Source organism: Cetorhinus maximus, chromosome 2 (assembly GCF_964194155.1).
Source record: "Cetorhinus maximus chromosome 2, sCetMax3.hap1.1, whole genome shotgun sequence".
Lineage (NCBI taxonomy): Eukaryota > Metazoa > Chordata > Chondrichthyes > Lamniformes > Cetorhinidae > Cetorhinus > Cetorhinus maximus.
The window spans coordinates 112,710,770-112,724,739 of record NC_135880.1 but is presented as its reverse complement, the minus strand read 5'-3'; the positions used below and the strand labels follow the sequence as shown (position 1 = coordinate 112,724,739).

The 13,970-nt window shown below is 41.2% G+C and overlaps 1 protein-coding gene across 3 annotated transcripts in view; it reads right to left on the bottom strand.

The window, feature by feature from the left end:
• spina (spindlin a) overlaps positions 1-13,736 on the bottom strand; it is a 108,871-nt gene extending 95,135 nt beyond the window's left edge. For all 3 annotated transcript variants that reach the window (XM_078568576.1, XM_078568579.1, XM_078568578.1), the window contains exons 1-2: positions 13,620-13,736; positions 12,153-12,210 (exon numbers count right to left, since the gene is read on the bottom strand). The gene's annotated coding sequence lies outside the window, so the exon portion shown is untranslated. The remainder of the gene's footprint in view (positions 1-12,152; positions 12,211-13,619) is intronic.
• Between the last annotated feature and the right edge of the window lie 234 nt (positions 13,737-13,970).

Genomic DNA, 13,970 nt, shown 5'->3' with positions numbered 1-13,970 from the left:
AATCTTGATACCAGTGACATCTTTGTTTTCAGGAGACTTGATTATGGACATAGCAACAGCTATGATTGTCCCCAAATGTAAATAACACTCACCTCCCCTTCAGTAATACAATTTGAATTTTCCTTTTGATCCTTACTAATCACATCCAGCTTTTACAGACAGGTAGACTCCAGCACAGATCACATGATCCCCCTCAGTTACCCTAAGTTTAAAATACAGTCCCAAATTATAACCCTCTTACAATTCAAAAGATACAGCTCTAACACATAATAATCATCTAAACTTCACCATTGTAACAGCTGCTAGTACAGCATTAATCAGGGATGCTCAAGAGGCCAGAATTGGACAACTGAAGGAGACGGCAGAGATAGGGAGGGGTAAAGTTTTGGAGGGATTTGAAAACACGGCCGAGAATTTTAAAATTGATGCACTGCTTAACAAAGTGCCAATATAGGTCAGCAAGCAACTGGATATGGGGTGATTGGAATCTGGTACAAGTAAGGACATAGGCAGGAGAGATTTTGATGAGTTTAAGTTTATGAATGGGAGAACATGGGAGGCCAGCCAGGAGTGTTTTGGAATAATCACATCTAGAAGTATCAAAGGCATGGACAAGCATTTAAGCAGCAGACAAGCTGAGACATGGACAGAATCAGGTGATGTTACAGAGGTGGAAGCAAGCAGTCTTAGTGATGGCGTGAACCAGGGGTCACAATCTCAGAATAAGAGCTAGGCCTTTCAGGACTGAAGTGAGGAGGAATTTATTCACTCAGGCAGTGATAAATCTTTGGAATTCTCTGCCCCAGAGGGCTGTGGAGAGTCAGAGTGAGTATGTTCAAGACAGAGATTGATAGATTTCTAGACAGTAAATACATCAAGGGATATGGGGATAGTGTGGGAAAATGGCATTTAGAAGATCAGCCATGATTTATTTGAACGGTGAGCAGACTAGAGGGGCCAAATGACCTACTCCTGCTCCCTATATCTTACGTGTGGTTTGAAACTCATCTTGGGGTCAAATAGGAGACCAAGGTTGCAAACAGTCTGATTTAGTCAGGGAAAGAGAAGGACTCAATGGCCAGGGAATGGAGTTTAATATTTAGTTGCAAGACATTTCTGCTCAACCACCAAGTTGAATAAGCTGTCTGACAATTTAAAGACAGTGGAAGAGTTGGGTCGAGAGGGGTGCTGGTGAGACCAAGCTGGATATCGTCAGCATGCATATGGAAACAGACACTGTCTTTTTGGATGATGTTGCCAAGATGAGAAACAAGAGGGGTGCAGATCTTTGGGGACACAAGAGGTAATGGTGAAGGAGTGGGTGTGGTAAGCCATTGAAAGCCATTCTCTGGCTACAGTTAGCAAAATAAGAATAGAAAAAGAATGCAGTCCCACCCAGCTGGATGACTGTGAAGAGTTTTGGAGGAGGATGGTGTGGTCAACTGTGTCAAAAGCAGCACACAGGTCAAGGAAAGGAGGATTGATAGCTCACCATGGTCAGTCACACAAGATTTCATTTATCACCTTGATAAAAGCTGTTTCAGTGGGGGGATTCAAACATGGAGTTCGATAAAAGATGGCACAAATTTGGGAGGTAACAGCACATTCAAGGAATTGAAAGGAAGGGAGGTTGAAGAAGGGGAGATGGTTCGCAAGGACAGAAGAGTTGAAGGTTGGACTTTTGAGAAAAACGATGATGATGGAAGATTTGAAGCAAAGTGATACAGTACGCGAAGGGAGAGAACAATTAAGAACGACAGCTAACATGGGAGCCAGGAAGGGAAGTTGGTTGGTCATAAGTTTAGTGGGAACAGCGTCAAACAGCGCAAGATGGGTCTCAGATAGAACAATCAACATGAGTGCATTTAATTTTATGATGATCTGAAAGTAGATACAGATCATTAGCCCCTGAAAAAACACACCCACAGGCCACACCGTGCACACCACATTGTTAAGATTAAGGATACAAAGGCATTAGAAAAGGGTACAGAAAAGATTTACAAGGATCCACAGATGAGGGACTTCAGTTACGTGGATAGACTAGAGAAACTGGGGCTGTTCTCCTTAAAGAGTAAGCCGAAGGGAGATTTGACAGAAGTGTTCAAAATCATGTGGGTCTGGACAGACTACATAGGGAAAAACTGTTCAAAGTGGCTTAAGAGTCAAAAACCAGAGAACACAAATTTAAGGTGAATGGCAGAAGAACCCAAGGCAATGTGCGTAAAACTTTTTTTGAAAAAAACACAGCAAGTATCTTAAAAGCAAAAAACTGCGGATGCTGGAAATCCAAAACAAAAACAAAAATAAAAATACCTGGAAAAACTCAGCAGGTCTGACAGCATCTGCTGAGAGGAACACAGTTAACGTTTCAAGTCCGTATGACTCTTCAACAGAACTAAGGAAAAATAGAAGAGAGGTGAAATATAAGCTGGTTTAAGGGGGGTGGGACAAGTAGAGCTGGATAGAGGGCCAGTGATAGGTGGCGATAGCCAAAAGATGTCACAGACAAAAGGGCAAAGAGGTGTTGATGGTGGTGATATTATCTAAGGAATGTGCTAATAGGTGACATTAAGGGTAGAAAGCAGAACGAGCAAGGTACAGATAGCCCTAGTGGGGGTGGGGTGGGGGGAAGGGATCGAAATAGACTAAAAGGTAGAGATAAAACAATGGATGGAAATACATTTAAAAATAATGGAAATAGGTGGGAAAAGAAAAATCTATATAAATTATTGGAAAAAAGGGGGATGGGAAAGGGGGTGGGGATGGAAGAGAGAGTTCATGATCTAAAATTGTTGAACTCAATATTCAGTCCGGAAGGCTGTAAAGTGCCTAGTCGGAAGATGAGGTGCTGTTCCTTCAGTTTGTGTTGAGCTTCACTGGAACATTGCAGCAGGCCAAGAATGGACATGTGGGCAAGAGAGCAGGGTGGAGTGTTGAAATGGCAAGTGACAGGGAGGTCTGGGTCATGCTTGCAGACAGACCAAAGGTGTTTTGCAAAGCGGTCACCCAGCCTGCGTTTAGTCTCTCCAATGTAGAGGAAACTGCATTGGGAGCAGCGAATGCAGTAGACTAAATTGAGAGAAGTGCAAGTGAAATGCTGCTTCACTTGAAAGGAGTGTTCGGGCCCTTGGACGGTGAGGAGAGGGGAAGTAAAGGGGTAGGTGTTGCATCTTCTGCGGTTGCATGGGAAGGTGCCGTGTAAGGGCGTTGAGGTGTAGGGGGTGATGGAGGAGAGGACCAGGGTGTCCTGGAGGGAACAATCCCTGCAGAATGCCGCGGGGGCAGGGGGGGCTGAAGGGAAGATGTGTTTGGTGGTGGCATCATGCTGGAGTTGGCAGAAATGGCGGAGGATGATCCTTTGAATGTGGAGGCTGGTGGGGTGAGGACAAGGGGGACCCTATCATGGTTCTGGGAGGGAGAGGAAGGTATGAGGGCGGATGCGCGGGAGATGGGCCGGACACGGTTGAGGGCCCTGTCAACCGCCGTGGGTGGAAAACCTCGGTTAAGGAAGAAGGAAGACATGGTCAGAGGAACTGTTTTGGAAAGTGGCATCATCAGAACAGATGCGATGGAGGCGAAGGAACTGAGAGAACGGGATGGAGTCCTTACAGGAAGCGGGGTGTGAGGAGCTGTAGGCGAGGTAGCTGTGGGAGTCGGTAGGCTTGTAATGGATATTGGTGGACAGTCTATCACCAGAAATTGAGACAAAGAGGTCAAGGAAGGGAAGGGAAGTGTCAGAGATGGACCATGTGAAAATGATGGAGGGGTGGAAATTGGAAGCAAAATTAATAAATTTTTCCAGGTCCAGACGAGAGCATGAAGCAGCACTGAAGCAATCATCGATGTACCGGAGAAAGAGAGTTGTGGGAGGGGGCCAGAGTAGGACTGGAACAAGGAATGTTCCACATACCCCACAAAGAGAAAGGCATAACTGAGGCCCATGCTGGTACGCAAGCATCTTGTTAGTTAGTTTCTGGAATACACTGCCTGAGAGTCTGGAGGAGGCAGGTTCAATTATGGATTTCAGAAGGGAAATGGATAATTATCTGAACAGAAAAATACTGCAGGACTACAGAGGATAGGCAGGGAATGGTACTAAGTGAGTTACTTTTGCAGCAAGCCAACATGGAGATGAAGGGCCAAATGGCCGCCTCCTGAGTTTAACCATTCCACAATTCTATATATCACAGATCAGAGTCAAATATTGCTTGATCCCCACATATTAAGGAAGCAAAACTAATTAAAGTTGCACATCCACACAGAAAATCAGCAAAGTTTCCCCTAAACATTTCTCCTGCCTGTTAAATGTTGCACCTTGTTGAACTACTGGAACAAACATTAAACTTAATGACTATTAAAACTCCAATATAAATTCATCTAGCTGTTAATACTCCAAGTAACCACCAAACCTATTTTAACCTTTAACATTTAGTTTCTGCCAGTTGGTTCTACCTGCACCATTGTTACACTACCTGTAATAAAATTAAAAGATGCAGGATGTGTACACCTGGGATCATCCATATGGGAATTGTCTAATCTCAATCTGGAGACAACAAGTTATTTCCTCCACAGGGAGGAAAAGGAAATAAATAGTAAGGCATCAACCCGTGCTGTTTTTGGCAACTGGTTCCAAGTTATTTATCTGCTAAATGGTTGGAAGAACCAAAAAAAAAGCTGGGGGGTATTGGGGGTGCTAAAGGAGCTGATTGAGAAATAAATCCAGCCCGGTGGTGGAATGTTGCTGTTTATTTTCAAGAACAAAAGTCTGACCTAAAAATCAAAAATATATTACAAAATACACAATCCATTTATTTCCAATTTGTTTTGTTTTCCATATCTGGAGGTCTTCGTCTGTACTTACGTCTGGCAAAGCCTGCACGCCCATTACACTAGTTTCACTGGCTCTGAACATGAGCACACAACAGTCCATGAGCAAAGTTACTATGAGATATACCCCACTGCAACTAATCCTGTTGAATTTATCATCCACAGGCCAAAGGAAAAATTATTTTGAAGTACTGAACAAACTAATCTATTCAATATAAAACATACAAACAAAATAGCTCAACAGTAACTTCCACAAAATAATTTGTATAATGAACAATGAAATATTGAATGTATTATATTTACAAGATCCCTGTACTTTATTCAACTTCTGTCACTTGCATGTTAAGACCTTACTCATGAAATAGCCAAGTCATCCCTCAGCTGTGTGTTTTAAGGCATCTATATACAATGTTGCTCAATAAACAACCATTCAATAGCCTACTTAAGCTTGCATAAAGGCCATAGCACGTCTCACAATTTGGTTCATGCCATGAAACAAATCACAGCCAGATGAGATCATTTAATAGAATGCAAGATTCTTCTGGCTGTATGTCTTAATCCAATCCTGAGACATTATTCCAACCACACCAGTTTGACTTCTCCATTTCCAACACAAGTCATCTTTACAGCGACCCTGCCATTTTGCATCAATTTGTGGACAGTTGTGCTGTGGGCTTGCAACATAAGGAATTTAATGCATTTAAAACAAAGCTTGATAAGTACAGCAGGGAGAAATGAATAGAAGGATACATCGATAGGCTGAAATGGACTAAGGTGAGAGAAGGCATGTTTGGAGCATAAACGATGACATAGGTCTATTAGTCTGAATGGCCTGTCTCTGTGCTGTAAAATTCTTTCCTAGCAGGAAGAAGCAGGTCTTGTATCATAACTCCAGCAGAGAAAATAAAACAATATGCAAAACACACTGAAGCACCCAACTCATTTCATCTTAAATAAGTGACCAATTGTAGACTGAAAATTTACAAACAGACTGTTGCATTTTGTCTAAATTAGCTAACCTAAAGGAAATTTTCAAAAGTGTGCGTGCAATGTTACATACTGAAACCAGTTTAGAAAACACTGGTCAGATAGAGAATTTCTGTTTGTTTTTTTCACATGTACAGGATACAGAAGCTTAACCTCTTAGCATTTTATTTTTAAATCTTTCACAAGGGCAGTATCAGTCAACAAATTAGGTAACCTGCATGAACGGGGCAAACCAAAAATACTAGGGTAAATTCTGACCTTACGTGCAACATATAAACTCACTGGCAGAAGAGCAGATTAGGTAATAAGGACATAGTTCCGCCCATTCAACCCATTCAATTTTCCAGTTATTAGCTTTAATGAGTGGAAATTTGGGAAGTTGACATCTGTGACCAATCTTCTCCTCCATCAAGCAAGATTCCACACCCAGAGCACTAATGCAAAAAATGTCTCTCAATGTGTCTGCAGCATTAAATTACATTATTCGTAAGGTCTTCAGACATCACAGGAAAATGTTGACTTTTCAACTAGTCATTATAGAATTGAGATCAGAGAAATAGGGGAAGTTGGCCATTCAGCCTATCAGGCCTGCTCCAGCATTTAATAAGATCATGGCTAATCTGATTATGGCCTCAACTCCTTTCCTGCCTGCCCCCAAAACCCCTGATCACCCTTGTCAATCAAAAATGTGTCTCACTCCACCTTGAATATATTCAATAAGCCTAACTCCACTTCTCTCTGGAGAAGAGAATTCCAAAGACTAACAACCCTCAAGAGAAGAAATTCCTCCTCATCTCCATCTTAAATGGGGAATCCCTTACTTTTAAAACTGTGCCCCCTAGTTCTAGATTCACCCAGTATGGGGAACATCCCCCCCCCATTCTTCTATCCTGTCAAGCCCCCACAAAATATTATATGTTTCAATAAGATCACCTCTCATTCTTCTGAACTCCAATGAGTATTGGCCCAACCTGCTCAATTTTTCCTCATAAGATAATGCCTTCACCCTGGGAATCAACCTCGTGAACCTATTCTGAACTGCTTCCACTGCAAGTATATCCCTCTTTAAGGAAAAAGAAACTGCACATGGTATTCTAGGTGCCGTCTCACCAATGCCCTGTACAGTTGTAGCAAGACCTCCCTACTTTGAGACTACATCCCCCTTACATTAAAGGCCAATGTTCCATTTGCCCTCCTAATTACTTGTTCTACCTGCAATGTTAACTTGTGATTCATGTCCAAGGATATCCAGATCTCGCTACCATATTTTGAATAGTTAAGTAGTATTTTGCTTCTCTATCCTTCCAGCCAAACTGGATACCCTCACATTTTCCCACATTATACGCCATCTGACAATTATTTCCCCTTCACTCACTTTACCTATCTACATCCCTTTGCAGGCTCTTTGCTTTCTCCTCACAACTTGCTTTCCTACCTACCTTTGCATCGTCAGCAAATTTGGTTGCAATACAATCAGTCCCTTCCTCCCCGTCATTAATATGGATCATAAATAGTTCAGACACCAACACTGATGACTGTGGCATTCCATTAGTTACAATTTGCCAATCTGAAAATGACCCATGTATCCCTATCCTCTGCTTCCTGTCAGTTAGCCAATCCTTATTCATTTCCCAGACATACTCAACAAGTAAATATATTTTAAAAGCAATGAACATCCATGGAGCATAAACGTTTTTTTAATGAATCCACAATTTGTAAATACATTGAATGCTGCATAATGGGATTCAATGAGTAAACTTCTGTTTGAACATCTTGTGACCAGATTATAAGCAGTGAAACAGAGTTGTGAGGTAATCGAGTGGGATTGCCACCTACGAAACCTAAATCAGAATGTTTCAACTAACAAGCTAGGCCACCAATCCATCCTTCTCTTTTTTTGGGTGGAGAGGGAAGTGGAAGGAAGAATAGAGAGAGAGTAGAGGGCCGAAAAATATACAAATATAAAATTACACACATTACAATGGTAGGTAAAGAGAATATAGAAGTCATACACTTTGATAGACTTCAATGTTGCTTTACAAAATTTCTACACATTGTGAATTAGTTGGTGGTCATGCTCAATATCTAAGTGCTCTTTAGTTGAAATCTGAGCATGTAATCACAGGTTGGAGCTCCCCAGGCTCTTCCAAACTCCAGACAGGAGTTCCCAAGAACCAAACATATCCAGATAGTAATCTTCCCATCAACCCCAAAGCTAGATTCTTAAATTAACAAACACAATAAAGTCCTTTATCACCAAGTTATTTAGAACATTAGAGGGAAACATAAGAACTGTGTACCCAAAATACAATGACCGTAGTAATTTGTGCGAGTACAAAGAAACACTGCAATTTCCATACAATCCACAAGAGAAAAAAAGTGTCTCCAAAATGTTGCAGTTTAAATTTTTTAAAATGCTTTGCCTTACTTGGCTTACAAGTTTTTGGGGAAATCTGCTAATTCTGAGTCAATCTGAACTTTTGTAATGACAAATGAAGTAGTGACTATATCAGGTTTGACCTTCCACCATGCACTACCAAGTCAAGCCAGACAGATGCAAGCGTACGCTAAGCTGTCAAATCCACAGAGTGGCAGAGATAAAATCATTTGCATTTAAATCGTGCCTTTGACAATTTCAGGATACCACAAAGCATTTTACAGCCAATTAAGTACTTTTGAAGCGTAGTGACTGCTGTGATGTAGGAAATGTGGCAGCCAATTTGCACATAACAATGGGGTAATGACTAGATAAACTGCTTTAGTAATGCTGGTTTAAGGGTTAAGTATTGGTAGGGCACCAGGAAGGACTTCTTTCCTCTTCCTCAAACAATACAATGGGGTCCTTTACATCCACTTAACAGGGCAGACGTTAAGTGGATGTAACCTAATTTAGTTTAAAGGCAAAAAACTGCGGATGCTGGAAATCCAAAACAAAAACAAAAATACCTAGAAAAACTTAGCAGGTCTGACAGCATCTGCAGAGAGGAACAAAGTTAATGTTTCGAGTCCTTATGACTCTCTAATTTAGTTTAACGTCTCATCAGAAAGACGACACCCTCAACAGTATAACACCCCCTCAGTACGTCACTAAAGTGTCAACTTAGATTATACGCTCAATCCTCAGAGGCAAGAGGGTTGCCACGAAGACAGGGCTGACATTCCCAAAATCATGATCAATGACATCACTACCAAGGCATCGCCAAACTGGATCAATAGCAAATCCTCTGTGGAAAGAAACATGGAGTTATCCATGGAGCATTTGTCAAACTGTATAAAGCTTTACCAACCCAACTCTGGAATTTGGTTGTGATGCAGAGATTCAGCAACAGACAAACAGTCAAGAACCATTAAATAAAGGCAGCATGCTTTAGCAGCTCAACCTATTTTACACAAAATCTGTTGACTCCAAACAATTGAAGAAAAGTTTCAGAAGCTCTTTAAGTAGTATCTGTCCAAGACAAGAGCTATCCAAAGTTGTCACTGCTGATATTGAAGGAAAGTACCCAAACTAATTTATTTGCAACATTCCACTGTCTGCAAAAGGCAACGGACCTTGGCAACATTCAACTCAAAATGGATTACGGTACAAGTGTTAACTGAACAGCTTTGAAACCCACACACTGGTCAAAAATAATTACTACAAATTCCAGAATATTTGTTGAAGGATGTGAAAAGGACAATAAATTCAGCCATCCTTAGCAGGCTAGACAAAGAGAGTATATTCGTCCACCTTGAACTAAACATGGTAACATTAAAGCTAGATTTAGCCACTACTACCACCACACCAACTGCTGCTCAGATCATTCAGTGCCTTTGTCACCTCATGCTTTGTTTCTCTCCTAGTTCCCAAGCTTCCCTCCCCACTTCCACCCTCCATAAATTGCAACTAATCAAAAAAGCACTACTCATATCTTTATCTATTCATAGCCTCACAATTCCATCAACCCAACTGCTCCCTGTGACCATTCATGTAAATTATAAAATTCCTGTCTTTGCCTTCAATTGTGTCCATTACCTCACCCCCATCCACTTCAATTTCAGCCCTATGCACTGCTCTCATCCTTCTCTAACATTGGCCCACTCCTTGTTTCCCCATCCTCCACATTCAACATTGGTGGCTGTCGATTCATCTGCTGTACTCCTGCTCTCAGACTAACTTCTTAAATCTTTCCACCTCATCTCCTCCATTCCTGCTTTCAATAGCTTTAAAATATTTGTCTGTCATTTTGGCTCCGATCCCAATTTCATTGACTTGTTCTTCTCTTCTCCGCTGCATCCATTTGTTATCACCACACTGTAAGCCAGTCTGATTAGTCTTTCAGCCGCGAACAATGCTCTACCATAAATACAGGGGTACGAAAGTAATACCCTTCATCAACACAAGCCAGAAAACAATTATAAGGAAACATGAACAAACTATACTAGAAGCTGATTAGATCTTTAGTTTAAGTAACTTATACAGTCCAAACACAAACACCAAAGAGACCCAACGTGTTCTTAAATATAGCAGAATAGAATTATTGAACGTGCATCACTGATAGCCTAGTGTCAGCCTTGGTTCAAATGGTAAAAATTTCACTTCCACTCCAGAGATTTCAGTAAATAATACAGGTTGATTCACCAGTGTATTTTGAGGAGTGCTACATTGTCAGGGGTAACCCTTTTGAATAAGACATTAAACTAGGCCATACCAATGTTATGATCCCCAGCTGAGGTTACCACTGGACAAACCTGATCCCAGGGTGGATCCAGCTTGGTAGATCCTAACTTTTATTTGTTTGTTTAGATACATGGAGAGGGGCTACTGAACAGAGTCACAGGAGACAGCTAATGAGCTTTTAACAAAAGCATAAAACATTTATTAATACAAAAGATGAACTATGTTACAATACTCCTTCACCCACAACTATACCTTTACGGATATATACAGGTTTGTAAGGATAACACAAGTTACAAAAGCTACCTTATACCCTAATGTTCACTGCAAGTGCAGTCCATATAAACCAATTGGCAATAGGTGGTCAGATACACAACACTCTGAAACCAATTGACAGATGCCACCTCCAAACAGATGCTATGGGTCTCGCATCAACTTCCCCCAGATGCTTGTTAAATGATGAGCCAACCAGTCTCATTGAACTCAGTCTTTCACACAAAGGTTTTCAATCTCCACTTTCCAAGAACTCACCTTGGAATCTTCTCCCAAACCGACACTTTCTCTCAGATGCCTTCCACAAGGGTCCACCTCCTTCTCTCCTTCTGATGTTTCCCCTGGGTCACCACACGAATTCAAGTCGTCTTCCACGCATGCACTCTCATCAACTCAGCCTTCAACAGTACCACTGCTTCACATGCCCATAGCAAAGATTAACAGAACTTCAACCGCCTCTTTGGACCTTCTGGCTTCACACAGGCCTTTATATTGCTTTGACACCACTTCCTGCAGCTTGGAGCTTTAAGCTTAAAGCCTTTCTCTACCCCTCACTCTTAACAGGTCCTTTTCCAGATTCCTGTCCTTCCTTTGACTAGAAGGTCTGCTTGTGACTTTCTCCTGTTCCATTCCCCTGGATTCTTGCGAGACTTCCTTCTTTAGCTTGGGACTGGCTATCTGCACCTTCTAGGTTGCTTCTACTTGACAGCTGTCATTCAAAACTGAACTTAAAAACTGTTGTTTCTAGTTTCTTCTATGTGTGTCTGTGGGAGGGGCCAGCCTCTTTGGACCCATTGCTTGGCAACAGCCCAGTTTTTCTACTCGTGTTTGCTTAACTTCTCTTACAGTTGTAAGCTCTCATTAGAAATGCAGGCACTTTTTAAAAGTGAAACTAAAACTCAACTTGACCTTTTCTTAACACAGGTACAGAAATACAAATCAAATTTAAACATTAAAGCTAAAACTCATTCCTAACATCCAAAAATACCAATATAATTTACTTAAACTCTATTTCCCAACACCAATCTTTTCAGATGGATGTAAAAGATCCCGTTGGCACTATTCTAGAAGAGGCGAGTTCTCCTGGTGTCTGGACAAAATTTACCTTCACCAATATCACTAAAAACTTATCTGGTCATTAATCACATTGCTTTCTGTGGAACCTTGCTGAGGTGCAAACTGATTGCTGCATTTCCCTACATGACATAGCTCGTCTCTATCAAAGCTGCAGGTGAGCCACAAAAATTGGCCTGATCACCTTTGGACTGGGGAGAGGGTAGAGAGTACAAACAGTCAGAATTCCCATTGATAATCACAATTATTGAAACTAGGCAAGTAAGTGTCAGGCATGAAGTGGATCAAGCTTGACTGTGTTGCTCCTTACCTAGCGACAAGAATGAAGAATGACTAAGTGAAGTGCAGAGGGGCCGATGTCCAGGAAACCATATTCTTGAATGCGCTCGTACCTAAAGGAAGGAAATTGGAAAAATAAATAAAATTTCAATATTACCTAAACATTGTATTAATAACATTTCTAAAGGCATTTAAAATGATTCATATTAAACATGAAATTGAATATGTAAAACCTTGAAGTGCAGTTTGATATGGTTATGCAAGTGAGCAATGTTGTATCAATTACAGCATTTTGAGGCTCCTTGATCTGCTAATTAGCCAGTCAACGATTCTTTTTCTGCCTAGTACAATAATTTACAATACTGGAGAATTAAATAAAAGTGATTTCTAAACAATAATGTATTGTTATGTTCAAATAAAATTAATTTTGCTATCAGATCACAAATTACCTAACATTAGAATAGAGTCTAGAAGGTGAATATGCCTGCTCCTGTTATCTACAGGCCACGGGCAGAATATAGGACTATTATTGATTTGAATCTTTAAATTATTCCTCAATGACTATGTTTACGTGTCTTGTGGGAGTTTATTCAGTTTTGGGTCGGTTTGTGTGGTGGCAGAAACAGTGCAGATGCTACCTCTCATCAATGCACCACATCTTCCACACTGACATCATACTCCAAATGTATAACTAATTTGCAGTAGATTTGCAGTAATTTGCTATAGAAACGCTATTTCAAAAATAGATTAAATATTTTGAACAGTTACGTGAAAATGCAAAATATTTAAACCCGGATAGGAGTGCTGAATGCAGCATTTGCATCCATTATAATACAACTGCACTTCACAATAAACAAGCTCGAATCCAGCGGACACAGTCTAAAACATTCCAATCTAGAACCAAACAGAATTTTTGAAAAAAAATCTTCCAAATGCATTTATTTCGCTGGTCCTCTCGGTTTATGGAAAATCTACGTTTTACTTTCCGTCGACAAGCAAAAACAACAAAACCTTCCCTCTTCAATGACACCAGTGAACCTGAATCTATAGATGGGGCGGAGGTGGTGGAAAGGCAGAAAGGACAAGAGGCAAAACAAAACCTTCAGAGAGGCTGGTTATTTCAATACTTAAAACACAGCTCTGCTCCCACTTAAATCGCTGGGCATTGGCAGTACAACATAAAAATGATGCACAAACATATATATAAAATCACAGCAGCAGTGTAGCAGCCATGATGCAGGTTAGCAACGCCGCACTATTTGTCTGCACGAGCAGCATTAGAATCAGAAGCGACTGGGCTCAGATTCCAACCATCGCTCGCGCTCGAACAAAGGATCCGGAGTCTCTCTTTCTCTCTCCCGCCCTCTCTCTCTCTCTCACTTTATCCTCACTTGTGTTTCCTCATTCTTCTCCCTTTTTATTCTGCTTCCCGTTACCTCACCCGGTGTCGCTCTATTTTCTGAAAACACGACAGACTTGAGTACGCCTGTAAGGTAAAACAAAAAGTATTCGTTTCCTTTACCTTTATATATATATATATATACACACACAAACAAACAAAACTGGAGTCTCTGTCCCCGCGCCCACAAACACTACACCACCGTCTCACACACACACAAACACACACTGCAGCAACGACGACGTTAAAGCTCATTCACTCCCTCCCTCTTCTTTTCCTCCTCCCCTCTCCTTGCCAGATAGTGAGCTAACGCGTGGACCCCCGCATCTAGCTACAGTCGGTACAGCGTCGCGTAATGCCGACTTCCTGCCAGAAAGTGGTCCTGCTAATTCTCTCTGTTGAGCAGCCGAGAGAGCAATGCTTGCTTGTCCTTCACTGGTATTATGCATATACAAGAGGCTGCACTCCACAACC